General features: G+C 48.4%; 1 protein-coding gene across 1 annotated transcript in view; it reads left to right on the top strand.

Moving 5' to 3' along the window:
* Positions 1 to 16,619, top strand: part of LOC140389104 (uncharacterized) — a 152,717-nt gene that overhangs the window by 70,870 nt on the left and 65,228 nt on the right. The gene's annotated exons all lie outside the window — the stretch shown is intronic.

Here is a 16,619-nt window from a genome sequence, read left to right as displayed (position 1 = left end):
CTGGTCGTACACAATGGTGGGTGATGAGGTCATCTATTTGCGGTGACATTGTGAACTCGGAGTTCGAGGGGTCGGACATTTGAGACAATTTGTGTGGTGTGTAGGGAATGGATGCGGACAGCAGCGGTGAAGGGGCTGGGCAACTGGGGCGCAGATTTTGATCGTGGGTGCAAATTGGACATTCGTGTCGCCGCGGGCATCTTTCACGAAGTTTGGGAGGAGGTCACACTGTCAGTTGAACAGATGGTTTAATGTCGGGGCGTCTGAGGAGCAATGTACGTGGGTTGAATGGGAGTTCCGGTTTATTGTTTCATTTGAGGGAATGGAGTGCCCCTGACGGAGGGGAGAGGATAATCAGAGTGGTTGCTTTTCTACTTCACTGCCACTGCAGGCAACTTTACGTTTTCCTCCATTATACACTACAGGACGGACCACACGGCAGCGAACAAGGCACCGGAAACGATAGTGGCAATCGGTGTCCTGCCGACCCTGCAATGTCCTCCTTACTAATGTCTGGTTGATTGTACTGAAGTTGGGAGATCTGTCTCAGAGTCTAGTTAAGCAACAGCCTGACAGAGTCATACTGACGGAATCATACCTTACAGACAATGTACCAGACACGACTATCACCATTCTTGGGTATGTCCTGTTTCACCCGCAGGACGGACCGAGCAGTGGTGGCGGCTCCCTAGTATACAGGCGACCTGGGAGTCCTCAACAGCGAATCAGGACCTCATGAACTCTCATGGCTTTAAGTTAATCATGGGCAAGGATACGTTCTGCTGATTACCACGTACTGACCACCATCAGCTGATGAATCTACTCCTCCATGTTGAACATCAGTTGGATGAAGCACGAAGGTTGGCAAGGGCGCAGAATATTCTCTGGGAGGGAAACATCAATGTCCATTGCCAAGAGTGGCTTGATAGTACTACCACAGACAGAGCTGGCCGGATCCTAAAGGGCATAGCTGCTGGGCTGGGGCAGGGGCATCATGTGGTGGGGGACCACCAAGAGGGAGCAACATATTTGGCGTCATCCTCACTAATCTGCTTGCTGCAGATGCATCCGTCCATGACACTATCGGTAGAAGTGACCACGGCATAGTCCTTTTGGGGACAAAGTCCCGTCTTCACATTGAGGATAGAGTTCATCGTGTTGTGTGGCATTACCACCATGCTAAATGGGATAGAATTCGAACAGGTTTAACAACTCAAGACTGAGCATCCGTTTAGCGCTGTGGGCCGTCAGCAGGTGCAGTATTGTATTCAATCACAATCTGCAACCTGATAGGCCGGCATTTCCCACTCTACAATTAACAGCAAGAGACATAATCAACCCTAGTTCAATGAAGAGTGTATGAGAGCATGCCAGGAACAAAAGCAGGCATACCGAACAATGAATGTCGACCTGGTGAAGCTACAACACAGGACTACTTGTGTATGAAACAGCAAAAGCAGCAAGTAATATATAGAAATAAGCGATTCCACAACGCCCCCTCCTGCCGAGGGGCAGCACGGTGGCACAGTAGGGCAGCACCACAGCAGAGTGGTTTGCACGGTTGCTTCACAGCGCCAGGGTCCCATGTTCGATTCCCATTTGGGTCACAGTCTCGGCGGAGTGTGCACGTTCACCCCATGTCAGCGTGGGTTTTCTCTAGGCCAGTTTCCTCCCACAGGTCATGAAAGATGTGCTTGTTGGGTGAATTGGACATTCTGAATTCTCCCTCTGTGTACCCGGACAGGCGCCTGCGTGTAGCTACAAGGGGATTTACACAATAACTTAATTGTAGTGTTAATGCAAGCATACTTGTGACAATAATAAAGATTTAATTTAATATAATTTTTCAGATATTTGCTCTGCAGTCCTGTCACATACAACCGCGAATAGTGGTGTACAATTATACTCACTGGAGGAGGGGCGCCACAAGAAACCCCATGTTCAATTATGGAGGAGCCCAGCACATATGTGCAAAGACAAGACTGAGGCATTCACAACGGACTTCAACAAGACCTGTTGAGTGAGTGATCCAACTTGGTTTCCTGCGGGGTTCCTGAGCATAACAGATATCTGTCTTCAGCCAATCCGATTCAATCCACGTGGTATCAAGAAACGGCTATGGGCCTAGACATATTCTGTCAGTAGTACTGAAGATCTGTGATTAAGAACTTGCTGCACCCCTGGCCAAGCTGTTCCAGGGCATCTACAACACTGGCAGCTGACTGACAATGTGGACAATTGTCCAGCTGTGCCCTGTACGCAAGAAGCAGGACAAATCCAACCCAGCCAATTATCGCCCTATCAGTCTACTCTCCATCATCAGCAAAGTGATGGAAGGATTCATCAACAGTGCCATCAAGCGGCACTTGCTCAGCAATAACCTGCTCACGGATTCTCAGTTTGTCTTCCACCGGGATTAGCCAGCTCCTGACGTCATTACAGCCTTAGTTCAAACATGTACAAACGAGCTGAATGCCGAGGTGAGATGAAAGTGATCACCCTTGAGATCAATGTTGCATTTGACTGAGTACGGAATCATGGAACCAAACTGAACTGGAGTCAATGGGAATAAGGGCGAAACTCTCCGCTGGTTGGACTCATACCTGGCACAAAGGAAGATGGTTGTGGTGGTTGGAGGTCAATCATCTCAGCTCCAGGACACCACTGCAGGAGTTCCAAAGGGTAGTTAGTGCCCTAGGCTCAACCGTCTTCAGCTGCTTCATCACTGACCTCCCTTCCATCATAAGGTCAAGAGTGGGGATTTTTGCGGATGTCTGCACGATGTTCAGCATCATTCGTGACTGCTCAGATAATGAAACCGTCCAGGTCGAAATATGAAAATTCATGCACAATATCCAGGCTTGGATTGACAAGTGGCAAGTTACAGTCGTGCCAAATCTGTGCCAGGCAATGGCCACCTCCTGCATGTGAGGATTTAACCACCGCCCCTTCACATTTAATGACATTACCATCGCTTAATCCCTTTGAAAAACATCTGGGGGTTACCATAGATCTGAAAATGAATTAACTAGCGATATTAATAATGTGGCTACCAGAGCAGGCCAAACGCTAGGAATCCTACGGCGAGTAACTCACTTCCCGACTACACCAAAGCCTGTCTACCATCAACAAGGCACAAGTCTGGAGTGTAATGGAATACTCTCCAGTTGCCTGGATGTGTGCAGCTCCAACAACACTCAAGAAGCTTGATACTATCCAAGACAAAGCAGCCCGCCAGATTGCGCCCAACCACAAAAATACAATCCCTCCACCACCGGCGAATCGTGGCAGCCATGTGTACTGTCTGCATGATGCATTGCAATAGCTCACCAAGGTTCCTTTGAGAGCACCTTCCAAACTCACGCCCACTGCTATCTGGGAGGATAGGAACAGCAGCTACATGGGAAGCTCACCACCTGCCCTCCAAATCACTTCTCAATGGTAACCCCCAGGATGTTTTTGAAAGGAATGAAGCGATGGTAATGCCATTAAATGTGAAGGGGCGGTGGTTAAATCCTCACTTGTAGGAGATGGCCATTGCCTGGCACTGATGTGGCACGAATGTAACTTGGGAATTATCATAGAATTTACAGTGCAGAAGGAGGCCATTCGGCCCATCGTGTCTGCACCGGCTCTTGGAAAGAGCACCCGACCCAAGCAGACACCTCCACCCTGTCCCCATAACCCAGTTACCCCACACAACACTAAGGAGAATTTTGGACACGAAAGACAATTTCGCATGGCCAATCCACCTAACCTGAACATCTTTTGACTGTGGGAGGAAACCTGAGCACCCAGAGGAAACCCACGCACACACGGGGAGAACGTGCAGACACCGCACAGACAGTGACCCAAGCCGGATATCGAATCTTGGACCTTGGAGCTGTGAAGCAATTGTGCTAACCGCTATGCTACCGTGCTTTCCAAATATATCGCCGTTCCTTCACTGTCGCTGGGGCAACATCCTGGAACTCCTTCCCTAACAGCACAGTGTGTGCACTCAGAGACTACAGCGGTTCAAGAAGGCAGCTCACCACCAATGACTGAAGGGCAACTAGGGATGGGCAATAATTGTTGGATTAATCAGAGACGCACACATACCGCAAATGAATAGTAAAAAATACCCTGAAAAAGGCTCTTAGTGATTTTCGGATGTGGTGGCCGAGTGTTGTTTTCACTGGATTACTCATACAGGGACTTCGGGTAAAGGAGAGATTTGAATTGTTGAATGCCCGTCTGAGAAATATCTGCCATCCATACCCGATATAGCCTACAAGTGACTTTAGATTCACAGCAAAGTTGTCGGAACCAGCATTGCAATCAAATCAATTCAATCCCGATTAAGGATGTTGAATAAATGGTGACATTACACGCAACGCTCAGAACCAATAGAAAAATACTATAATATGGCCTATTTTACGTTTTGCATATCTTGTTTGGAATATTCTGTCATGCCTAACCTTGCGTCGTCAGCATATTTAGCAAGCATACATTTTTGTTCCCTTAACAAAATCATTGACATTGATTGAAAATAGTTCAAACTGCTGCATGGTCACGTTAGAATACCTGCAGAGATTATCGAGTATTTTGTCTTTTGTACAAATACTAGGGATGGGCGGGCTGTCATATAAAAAATTATGTTTAGTAGAGTCATAGACGAATTGATCGAAACCTTTACGATCCTGAAGGATAAGGGAAAAGAGAGGAACATCCCTCTTGTCGGAAAATCGAGAACTAGTCTTCTCTGTTTAAAATAAGTGTCGCTAATTTCAAAATGAATTGTGAGAATTGCTTCCTCTCAGAGGGTCGTGAGTCTTTGGAGTTCTTTTAGTCAAAAGGCAGTTGAAGCAATGTCTTTGAATATTTTTTTTACGGCTTAGTATGATATATTCTTGAATAAAAAGGCGACGATCGGCAGCACAGTGGCGCAATGGTTTGCACTGCTGCCTCACGATTTAGATCTCGGCTCTGGATCACTGTTTATTTGGAGTTTGCACATTTTTCCGGTGTTTGCGTGGGTTTCGCCCCACAACTCAAAAGATGTCCAGGGTAGGGAGATTTGCCACGCTAAATTGTCCCTTAATTGGAAAAAATGAATTGGGTGCTCTAAACTTAAAATATAAATAAAAAAAACAAGGGCGCAATATAATCTGGGGTTGCCAGGAATATGGTGTTGAAGTTATAACCCAACAGTCATGATGTTATTGAATGATGGCTCAGGCTTGATAGGCAGAGTGGTTCTGCTGCTTCTATTCCCTCCGTCGGTAAGCAGGTATGCATGGAAGTGTCATATTCGTCCTCAATATCTGCTTTCTCTTATCAATCCAACGTTGGACGCCAATGATTCAGTGGCGTTCACGGACCACAGGTAGGTGGTGCCGCTCTGCGGGTCAACCCAAAAACGTCGCTCCACGGTCCGTTACCCGCCAACGGGCGCGACGCGATGGCTTCCGAAAGGGAGCATTAGGGAAAGTGGTCAAGGGTCCAGACCCCTCCAGCAGTCGCAATGTACGTTGTGTCGGACTTGGGGGAGGGGGGATTTATAACCCTACTGGAGGCCACGGGTTCTACACCATTCGGTTCCCGTGGCCTCACCTGAGTAGGATTTTAGCAGATGAAGGGGCGGTACTACGCACTTAACCAAGGATGCCCTGGATCACAAAACGTCGGCCTGAACGTCGGTCGGGATGTGGGAGATATTTTGGCCAGAAGAGTGTGAAGTGAGTAACTTACACAAAACTTTGTGGTCCCGATCCACCATTGCTTCCTCGTGGTCGCTTGTCTGTACCTTACAAGAGCCTTACACAATAAAAAATAGATTTGCAAGGAGAGAATTTACGAAGAGGCTTGGTAGTTCATTCAACACACAGCGCCTATGGCGTGGGAAATGTCCTTCAGAACTCTGTTTCTCACACGTAATTTCAGCTGTTGTCTTTGTTCTCCTTGTGGGAGCTAGTCAGTCCTCCAGCGACAACAAAACCAAATGTGATGAGAGACACATGCAGTGTTCACTAAAAATGGGAGCATGTCTACAGAATCACCTCAACCACATCTAAAGGGGTAAATCCAACAATGTTACCTTCAGACACCTGGAACAGCGACATGAAATGTGTGTTGTTTTCATTTGCCTGCTTCAACTTTCAACCTCTGTTTTCCTCGATCTCCCTGTTCTGCACCTCAGGATTAATAAATCTTTAATTAATTTATGCTGATGTATGTTAATTTATAATTTTCAAAGAGCTTCAATCTCCAGAGATATCCGGTTCTAAATCGCAGCTTTCTATTTCCTTCCCTTAGAAATTGCGAGGGACAGTTCCTTTCCACAATGTAGGGCCATATGAAATAAATAGAACATTTTGAACTACAGATTACATTACACAATGGGGATGTTCAGCACCAGTGGTAAATCAAAAAAAAACATAGGTGAAGAGTATGGAGGTGATGAGCAGAGATACTTGATTTTTTAAAGTCGAATGAAATTATAAAGATAGAAAACTGTGATCTTCAGATGTATTACATGTGGGCGGCACGGTAGCACAGTGGTTAGCACTGTTGCTTCAAAGCTCCAGGTCCCAGGTTCGATTACCGGCTTGGGTCACTGTCTGTGCGGAATCTACATGTTCTCACTGTGTCTACGTTGGTTTCCTCCGGGTGCTTCGGTTTCCTCCCACAGTCCAAAGATGTGCAGATTAGGTGGATTGGCTATGCTAAATTGCCCTTCGTGTCCCAAAATGGGTTAGGCGGGGTTCCTGGGTTACGGAGATAGGCATTCCAAGGTGTATGGGGTGCGACTATCATCGCATCGCCAAATGCAGCAGCAAGGTTGAAAAGACATTACGCACGCCTCCGAGTGCTGCAAGGGAGTGGAATAAAGTTCGTAGTTCTGCAAAATAATTTGCAACAGAGCTCAAGAATAAAGGCTTAATTCTTCTGACCTTTTATGTGGCTAATCCCCTGCCTCAAGAAAAGAGTGAGTGGAGGCGGCACGTGCCACAATAAAGGCTTCTGTGACGAAGACGCCCATGGAGGTGCGGGAGCAAGGAGAGAAGATGGAGGGACTGGGAGAGGCATTGCCGCAGCATGGCGAGTCACCTCGATGGGTGAGGATCTGCTGAGGGTGGTGGAGGTCAATAAAGTGCCAAATTGGAAGACCTGGAGAACAGGTCGCAGAGACAGAATTTAAGGACATGAGCTTACACGAGGGGGTGGAGGGCCGGGGGCCGACCGAGTACTTTGTGGAAATGTTCGCTAGGTTGGTGGGGGAGGAGGAAGTGCCCTCCCTCTATGATTTGAAAACGGCCCATCCGTTGTTCCAGCCGAAGCCTGAAACGATTGAACCACCGAAGGTGGTCATAGTCTGATTCCAAAGCTACAGGGTGAAGGATAGGATTTTGAGTTGGGCGAAGCAGAAGCGAGAGGTGAAGTGGAAAGGCATTGGTATAGATATATACAAAGATCTTACGGTGGAGCAGTCGAGAAGGCGGGCAGCCTTTGGTCGGGCAAAGGCGGTGTTGCACAGCAGCGGTGTGAACTTTGCAGTTGTCTATCAAGCGAAGCTTCAAATGGCTCAGAATTCGAAGGGCTTCTATTTTGGACAGCGGAGGTGTTCCTAAGGGCTGAAGGATTGCGACTGAGATGAGTTTGGGATTTGGACATGGACCGTCTGGACTGGGATCTTCCTTCTTTGACTTTTTTCACTATTTTCCAATGTGTTTTTTCTTTATAAATTTTTTAATTGTCACTGTTGATGTATTATTCCACTCTGACAGTATGGCTGAGGGGTGGAATCTTGCTTTTGCTTGATGTGGGGTTGGGCAGGAGGATCTTGGACACGGAAGGTAGATTGCCGTGTGTGTGTTTGGGAGGACAAGGGGGCTCTGGCGCGGGCCACCGTGCTTGCAAACAAAGGTCGGCTACTGAACCTGAGTGTGGTGAGGTCAGGGAACGCCTTCGTCGGAGACAATTGGACAGATTTCGATGGATTGAGAGCTGTGTACGGTGGTGGGGGGAGGATATTGATACTGGGTGAGGTGTTTGCATGTTGAAGTGCTGGGGGTTGACGGTGGGCGGTGTCGCAGATCCTCACCCATCGAGGTGATTCGCCATGCTGCGGCAATGCCTCTCCCACTCCCTTCATCTTCTCTCCTAGCCCCCGCACCTCCATGGGCGTCTTCGTCACAGAAGCCTTTATTGTGTCAAGTGTCTCCTCCACTCAGTCTTTGCTTGAGGCAGGGACTAAAGAATGGGCGCATTCTGCCAGATGGGGGATCCTGGTTAGTGACAATGGCGAATAGTAGGGGAGGATAGTGGGGAGGGGGTGAGAGTCCGCCGAGAAATGTTGATGTGGGACGTGCGAGGTTTGGGTGACTGCTGAAGAGTCTGAAAGCTACTGCGGAGATGCTACAGAGACCCACCTGAGGGTAAAGGGCGAGATGAGGATTAGGAAGGAATGGGTGAGCCGGGTATTTCATTTAGAGTTTGAACGTAGGGCCAGCGAGCGGGCGATTTTTGTAGGCAAGCGGGTGAGGTTTCAGATGGGCAAGGTAGTGGCAGATAAAGAGGTAGGTGCTTGAGGGTAATAGGTTCACTGGAGGGGAGATTAGTGGCATTGGGTAGCGTACTTGTCACCAACTGGGATCACCAGACGCTCGTGAAGAAAAAGATGTCTGTAATTCAGAATCTGGATACTGATGAGCTGATGTTGGGGGTGGATTGGAATACTGTGCCAGAGCCAAGGATACATAGTTACATATATAGAAGATAGGAGCAGAAGGAGGGCTTTTGGCCCTTCAAACCTGCTCCGCCATTCATAAAGATCATGGCTGGTCATCCAACTCAATAGCCTAATTCTGCTTTCTCCTCATAGCCTTTGATCCCATTCTCCCCAAGTGCGATATCCAGCCGCCTCTTGAATATATTCAAAGTTTTAGCATCAACTACTTCCTGTGGCAATGAATTACACAGGCCCACCACTCTCTGTGTGAAGAAATGTCTCCTTATCTCTGTCCGAAATGATTTACCCTGAATCCTCAGGCTGTGACCCCTGGTTCTGGACACAACCATCATTTAAAAAAAATAAAAATATTTTATTGAACATTTTTGGTCAACCATCACAGTACATTGTGTATCCTTTACACAATAATATAACAGTATAAGTAACAATGACCTGTTTTATAAACAAAGAATAAATAATATATAACAAAAACGAAAACTAAAACTAAATGGCAACTGCCTTGGCTCAGATAAACACTCTCCAAAAATATGATTTAACAGTCCAATATACAATTATTTATAGCAACGACCTATACATATTATACATATATATTAACAACCCCGAGAGTCCTTATGGTTCCTCTCCCCCCCCACCCCCCCCCCCCCACCCACCCACCCCCCCCCCCCCCCACCCACCCACCCCCCCCCCCCCCCCCGGGCTGCTGCTGCTGCCTTCTTCTTTTCCATTCCCTCTATCCTTCTGTGAGGTATTCGACGAACGGTTGCCACCGCCTGGTGAACCCTTGAGCCGATCCCCTTAGGACGAACTTAATCCGTTCCAGCTTTATAAACCCTGCCATGTCATTTATCCAGGTCTCCACCCCCGGGGGCTTGGCTTCCTTCCACATCAACAGTATCCTGCGCTGGGCTACTAGGGACGCAAAGGCCAAAACATCGGCCTCTCTCGCCTCCTGCACTCCCGGCTCTTGTGCAACCCCAAATATAGCCAACCCCCAGCTTGGTTCGACCTGGACCCCCACTACTTTCGAAAGCACCTTTGTCACCCCCACCCAGTACCCCTGCAGTGCCGGACATGACCAGAACATGTGTGTGTGATTCGCTGGGCTTCTCGAGCATCTCGCACACCTATCCTCTACCCCCAAAAATTTACTGAGCCGTGCTCCAGTCATATGCGCCCTGTGTAACACCTTAAATTGAACCAGGCTTAGCCTGGCACACGAGGACGATGAGTTTACCCTACGTAGGGCATCCGCCCACAGCCCCTCCTCAATCTCCTCCCCCAGCTCTTCTTCCCATTTCCCTTTCAGCTCATCTACCATAATCTCCCCCTCGTCCCTCATTTCCCTATATATATATCTGACACCTTACCGTCCCCCACCCATGTCTTTGAGATCACTCTGTCCTGCACCTCATGCGTCGGGAGCTGCGGGAATTCCCTCACCTGTTGCCTCGCAAAAGCCCTCAGTTGCATATACCAGAATGCATTCCCTTGGGGCAACCCATTTTTCTCGGTCAGCGCTCCCAGACTTGCGAACTTCCCATCCACAAACAGATCTTTCAGTTGCGTTACTCCTGCTCTTTGCCATATTCCAAATCCCCCATCCATTCTCCCCGGGGCAAACCTATGGTTATTTCTTATCGGGGACCCCACCAAGGCTCCAGTCTTTCCCCTATGCCGTCTCCACTGTCCCGAACCGTCTCCACTGTCCCCAAGACACAACCATCATTGGTAACATCTTCCGTACATCTACTATGTATAATCCTGTTAGAATTTTATAAGTCATTCTTCTGAACTCCAACGAGAACAATCCCAATCTTGTCAATCTCTTCTCATATGACAGACCCACTATCCCTGGAATCAATCTGGTAAACCTTCGCTGCACTCCCTCGAGTGCAAGAACATCCTTCCTCGGAGAAGGAGACCAAAACTGCACACAATACACGAAGTGTGGCCTCACCAAGGCCCTGTACAATTGCAGCATCACATCCCTGCTTCTATACTCGAAACCTCTTGCAATGAAGGATGGACCGGCCGCAGCTGCGCTCTCTGACCCCATCATTAGGGAGGGGGCGCTATGCGTTGGCGGAGTTAATTACAAACAAAGAACAAAGAACAAAGAAATGTACAGCACAGGAACAGGCCCTTCGGCCCTCCAAGCCCGTGCCGACCATACTGCCCGACTAAACTACAATCTTCTACACTTCCTGGGTCCGTATCCTTCTATTCCCATCCTATTCATATATTTGTCAAGATGCCCCTTAAATGTCCCTATCGTCCCTGCTTCCACTACCTCCTCCGGTAGTGAGTTCCAGGCACCCACTACCCTCTGCGTAAAAAACTTGCCTCGTACATCTACTCTAAACCTTGCCCCTCTCACCTTAAACCTATGCCCCCTAGTAATTGACCCCTCTAGCCTGGGGAAAAAGCCTCTGGCTATCCACTCTGTCTATGCCCCTCATAATTTTGTATACCTCTATCAGGTCGCCCCTCAACCTCCTTCGTTCCAGTGAGAACAAACCGAGTTTATTCAATCGCTCCTCATAGCTTATGCCCTCCATACCAGGCAACATTCTGGTAAATCTCTTCTGCACCCTCTCTAAAGCCTCCACATCCTTCTGGTAGTGTGGCGACCAGAATTGAACACTATACTCCAAGTGTGGCCTAACTAAGGTTCTATACAGCTGCAACATGACTTGCCAATTCTTATACTCAATGCCCCGGCCAATGAAGGCAAGCATGCCGTATGCCTTCTTGACTACCTTATCCACCTGTGTTACCCCTTTCAATGACCTGTGGACCTGTACTCCTAGATCTCTTTGACTTTCAATACTCTTGAGGGTTCTACCATTCACTGTATATTCCCTACCTGCATTAGCCCTTCCAAAATGCATTACCTCACATTTGTCCGGATTAAACTCCATCTGCCATCTCTCCGCCCACGTCTCCAGACAATCTAAATCCTGCTGTATCCTCAGACAGTCCTCATCGCTATCCGCAATTCCACCAACCTTTGTGTCGTCTGCAAACGTACTAATCAGACCAGTTACATTTTCCTCCAAATCATTTATATATACTACAAAGAGCAAAGGTCCCAGCACTGATCCGTGTGGAACACCACTGGTCACAGCCCTCCAATTAGAAAAGCATCCCTCCATTGCTACCCTCTGCCTTCTATGGCCTAGCCAGTTCTGTATCCACCTTGCCAGTTCACCCCTGATCCCGTGTGACTTCACCTTTTGTACTAGTCTACCATGAGGGACCTTGTCAAAGGCCTTACTGAAGTCCATATAGACAACATCTACTGCCCTCCCTGCATCAAGCATCTTAGTGACCTCCTCGAAAAACTCTATCAAGTTAGTGAGACACGACCTCCCCTTCACAAAACCGTGCTGCCTCTCACTAATACGTCCATTTGCTTCCAAATGGGAGTAGATCCTGTCTCGAAGAATTCTCTCCAGTAATTTCCCTACCACTGAAGTAAGGCTCACCGGCCTGTAGTTCCCGGGATTATCCTTGCTACCCTTCTTAAACATAGGAACAACATTGGCTATTCTCCAGTCCTCCGGGACATCCCCTGAAGGCAGCGAGGATCCAAAGATTTCTGTCAAGGCCTCAGCAATTTCCTCTCCAGCCTCCTTCAGTATTCTGGGGTAGATCCCATCAGGCCCTGGGGACTTATCTACCTTAATATTTTTTAAGACACCCAACACCTCGTCTTTTTGGATCATAATGTGACCCAGGCTATCTACACCCCCTTCTCCAGACTCAACATCTACCAATTCCTTCTCTTTGGTGAATACTGATGCAAAGTATTCATTTAGTACCTCGCCCATTTCCTCTGGCTCCACACATAGATTCCCTTGCCTACCCTTCAGTGGGCCAACCCTTTCCCTGGCTACCCTCTTGCTTTTTATGTACGTGTAAAAAGCCTTGGGATTTTCCTTAACTCTATTTGCCAATGACTTTTCGTGACCCCTTCTAGCCCTCCTGACTCCTTTCTTAAGTTCCTTCCTACTTTCCTTATATGCCACACAGGCTTCGTCTGTTCCCAGCCTTTTAGCCCTGACAAATGCCTCCTTTTTCATTTTGACGAGGCCTACAATATCACTCGTCATCCAAGGTTCCCGAAAATTGCCGTATTTATCTTTCTTCCTCACAGGAACATGCCGGTCCTGTATTCCTTTCAACTGACACTTGAAAGCCTCCCACATGTCAGATGTTGATTTGCCCTCAAACATCCGCCCCCAATCTATGTTCTTCAGTTCCCGCCTAATATTGTTATAATTAGCCTTCCCCCAATTTAGCACATTCATCCTCGGACCACTCTTATCCTTGTCCACCATTACTTTAAAACTTACTGAAATGTGGTCACTGTTACCGAAATGCTCCCCTACTGAAACATCTACGACCTGGCCGGGCTCATTCCCCAATACCAGGTCCAGTACCACCCCTTCCCTAGTTGGACTGTTTACATATTGTTTTAAGAAGCCCTCCTGGATGCTCCTTACAAACTCCGCCCCGTCTAAGCCCCTGGCACTAAGTGAGTCCCAGTCAATATTGGGGAAGTTGAAGTCTCCCATCACCACAACCCTGTTGTTTTTACTCTTTTCCAAAATCTGTCTACCTATCTGCTCCTCTATCTCCCGCTGGCTGTTGGGAGGCCTGTAGTATACCCCCAACATTGTGACTGCACCCTTCTTATTCCTGATCTCTACCCATATAGCCTCACTGCCCTCCGAGGTGTCCTCTCGCAGTATAGCTGTGATATTCTCCCGAACAAGTAGCGCAACTTCGCCTCCCCTTTTACGTCCCCCTCTATCCCGCCTGAAACATCTAAATCCTGGAACGTTTAGCTGCCAATCCTGCCCTTCCCTCAACCAGGTCTCTGTAATGGCAACAACATCATAGTTCCAAGTAGTAATCCAAGCTCGAAGTTCATCTGCCTTACCCGTAATGCTCCTTGCATTAAAACATATGCACTTCAGGCCACCAGACCCGCTGTGTTCAGCAACTTCTCCCCGTCTGCTCTGCCTCAGAGCCACACTGTCCCTATTCCCTAGTTCTCCCTCAATGCTCTCACCTTCTGACCTATTGCTCCCGTGCCCACCCCCCTGCCATACTAGTTTAAACCCTCCCGTGTGACACTATCAAACCTCGCGGCCAGGATATTTATGCCTCTCCGGTTTAGATGCAACCCGTCCATCTTATACAGGTCACACCTGCCCCGGAAGAGCTCCCAGTGGTCCAGATAACGGAAACCCTCCCTCCTACACCAGCTGTTTAGCCACGTGTTTATCTGCTCCATCTTCCTATTTCTAGCCTCACTGGCACGTGGCACAGGGAGTAATCCCGAGATTACAACCCTCGAGGTCCTGTCTTTTAACTTTCTGCCTAGCTCCCTGAACTCCTGCTGCAGGACCTCATGCCCCTTCCTGCCTATGTCGTTAGTACCAATATGTACAACGACCTCTGCCTGTTTGCCCTCCCCCTTCAGGATTCCCTCTACCCGTTCGGAGACATCCTGGACCCTAGCACCAGGGAGGCAACATACCATCCTGGAGTCCCTTTCATGTCCACAGAAGCGCCTATCTGTGCCCCTGACTATAGAGTCCCCTATTACTATTACTCTTCTGCGCTTTGACCCTCCCTTCTGAACATCAGAGCCAGCCGTGGTGCCACTGCTCTGGCTGCTGCTGTTTTCCCCTGATAGGCTATCCCCCCCCCCGACAGTATCCAAAGGGGTATATCTGTTCGAGAGGGGGACAACCACAGGGGATTCCTGCACTGACTGCCTGCCCTTTCTGGTGGTCACCCATTTCTCTGCCTGCACCTTGGGTGTGACCACATTTACATAACTGCGATCTATGACGCTTTCCGCCACCTGCACGCTCCTAAGTGCATCCAATTGCTGCTCCAACCGAACCATGCGGTCTGTGAGGAGCTCCAGTTGGGTGCACTTTCTGCAGATGAAGCCATCCGGGACGCTGGAAGCCTCCCGGACCTGCCACATCTCACAGTCAGAGCACAGCACCCCTCTAACTGACATTGCGTCAATTAATTAAAATTAAAATTTGTCTTTTTTTTTTAAATACTTTTTTTTTTAATTTCAAAGTTACTGTCAACTATCTGTTTCCCAGCACTAGATTTCTAATAGAAATGCGATAGCTAACTATAATACTCTCCGATCTCTGGCTTAGATATCCTCTAAATTAAAATTAAGTTATTATGTTTAATTAGTTCCCAAATACTCAAATTTTTTTTTAAAATTTAGGTTAGAATCCCAACCAGCCACTCTGGCCACAGCTTTTCTGTGTTGTCACTTCAGTTTCCCCCCGACACACACAATTTGAAAAAAGGTATAAAAGTAAAAATAAGTAAAAATCACTTACTTACCATCTTACCTTCTGAGTGTCTTAGATGTTCTCAGGTTCTCTCGCTGACAGAGACTGCTCCTCCACCTCCGAACCTTGACCTGCACAATACTAATAATATAATAATAATATAATATGGCACTTACCTTACACCAATGGGTCTTATTATTAGGTTAGAGGAGGAGGGCGGGTGGGAGACACTACACGTGTAGTGTCTCGGGTTTCCTCTCCACCAGAATTTATTGGTTGGGGGGGGGGGGGGGGATACTTGCCAGAGGTCCGCGGGTCGAACTTCCGGTTCCCGCCTTATATAAAAACAAATAAAACAGAAAATAAGAACAGACAGGGGACCAGGCAAGGCTTTTAAAATTCACTACTCACCTCCCAGAAGGCCCCTGCGCACCACTGCCGCCGAAATCCAAAGGGCTGCTCCTCCAAGAAGGCCCCTGCGCACCGCTGCCGCCGAAATCCAAAGGGCTGCTCCTGTAACGGTAAGGCTTTTTAAATACACTACTCACCTCCAAGAAGGCCCCTGCGCACCGCTGCCGCCGAAATCCAAAGGGCTGCTCCTGTAAAGGTAAGGCTTTTTAAAGTAAGTACTCACCTCCAAGAAGGCCCCTGCGCACCGCTGCCGCCGAAATCCAAAGGGCTGCTCCTGTAAAGGTAAGGCTTTTTAAAGTAAGTACTCACCTCCCAGAAGGCCCATGTGCACCGCTGCCGCCGAAATCCAAAGGGCTGCTCCTGTAAAGGTAAGGCTTTTTAAAGTAAGTACTCACCTCCCAGAAGGCCCCTGCGCACCGCTGCCGCCGAAATCCAAAGGGCTGCTCCGGTAAAGGTAAGGCTTTTTAAAGTAAGTACTCACCTCCCAGAAGGCCCCTGCGCACTGCTGCCGCCGAAATCCAAAGGGCTGCTCCTGTAAAGGTAAGGCTTTTTAAAGTAAGTACTCACCTCCCAGAAGGCCCCTGTGCACCGCTGCCGCCGAAATCCAAAGGGCTGCTCCTGTACAGGTAAGGCTTTTTAAAGTAAGTACTCACCTCCCAGAAGGCCCCTGCGCACCGCTGCCGCCGAAATCCAAAGGGCTGCTCCGGTAAAGGTAAGGCTTTTTAAAGTAAGTACTCACCTCCCAGAAGGCCCCTGCGCACTGCTGCCGCCGAAATCCAAAGGGCTGCTCCTGTAAAGGTAAGGCTTTTTAAAGTAAGTACTCACCTCCAAGAAGGCACCTGCACACCGCTGCCGTCGAAATCCAAAGGGCTGCTCCTGTAAAGGTAAGGCTTTTTAAAGTAAGTACTCACCTCCCAGAAGGCCCCTGCGCACCGCTGCCGCCGAAATCCAAAGGGCTGCTCCTGTAAAGGTAAGGCTTTTCAAAGTAAGTACTCACCTCCAAGAAGGCCACTGCGCACCGCTGCCACCGAAATCCAAAGGGCCGCTCCTGTAAAGGTAAGGCTTTTTAAATACACTACTCACCTCCCAGAAGGCCCATGTGCACCGCTGCCGCCGAAATCCAAAGGGCTGCT

This window comes from Scyliorhinus torazame, chromosome 14 (genome assembly GCF_047496885.1).
Source record: "Scyliorhinus torazame isolate Kashiwa2021f chromosome 14, sScyTor2.1, whole genome shotgun sequence".
NCBI classification, from domain to species: domain Eukaryota; kingdom Metazoa; phylum Chordata; class Chondrichthyes; order Carcharhiniformes; family Scyliorhinidae; genus Scyliorhinus; species Scyliorhinus torazame.
The sequence above is the reverse complement of the archived record's forward strand: the minus strand, read 5'-3'. Positions and strand labels throughout refer to the sequence as shown.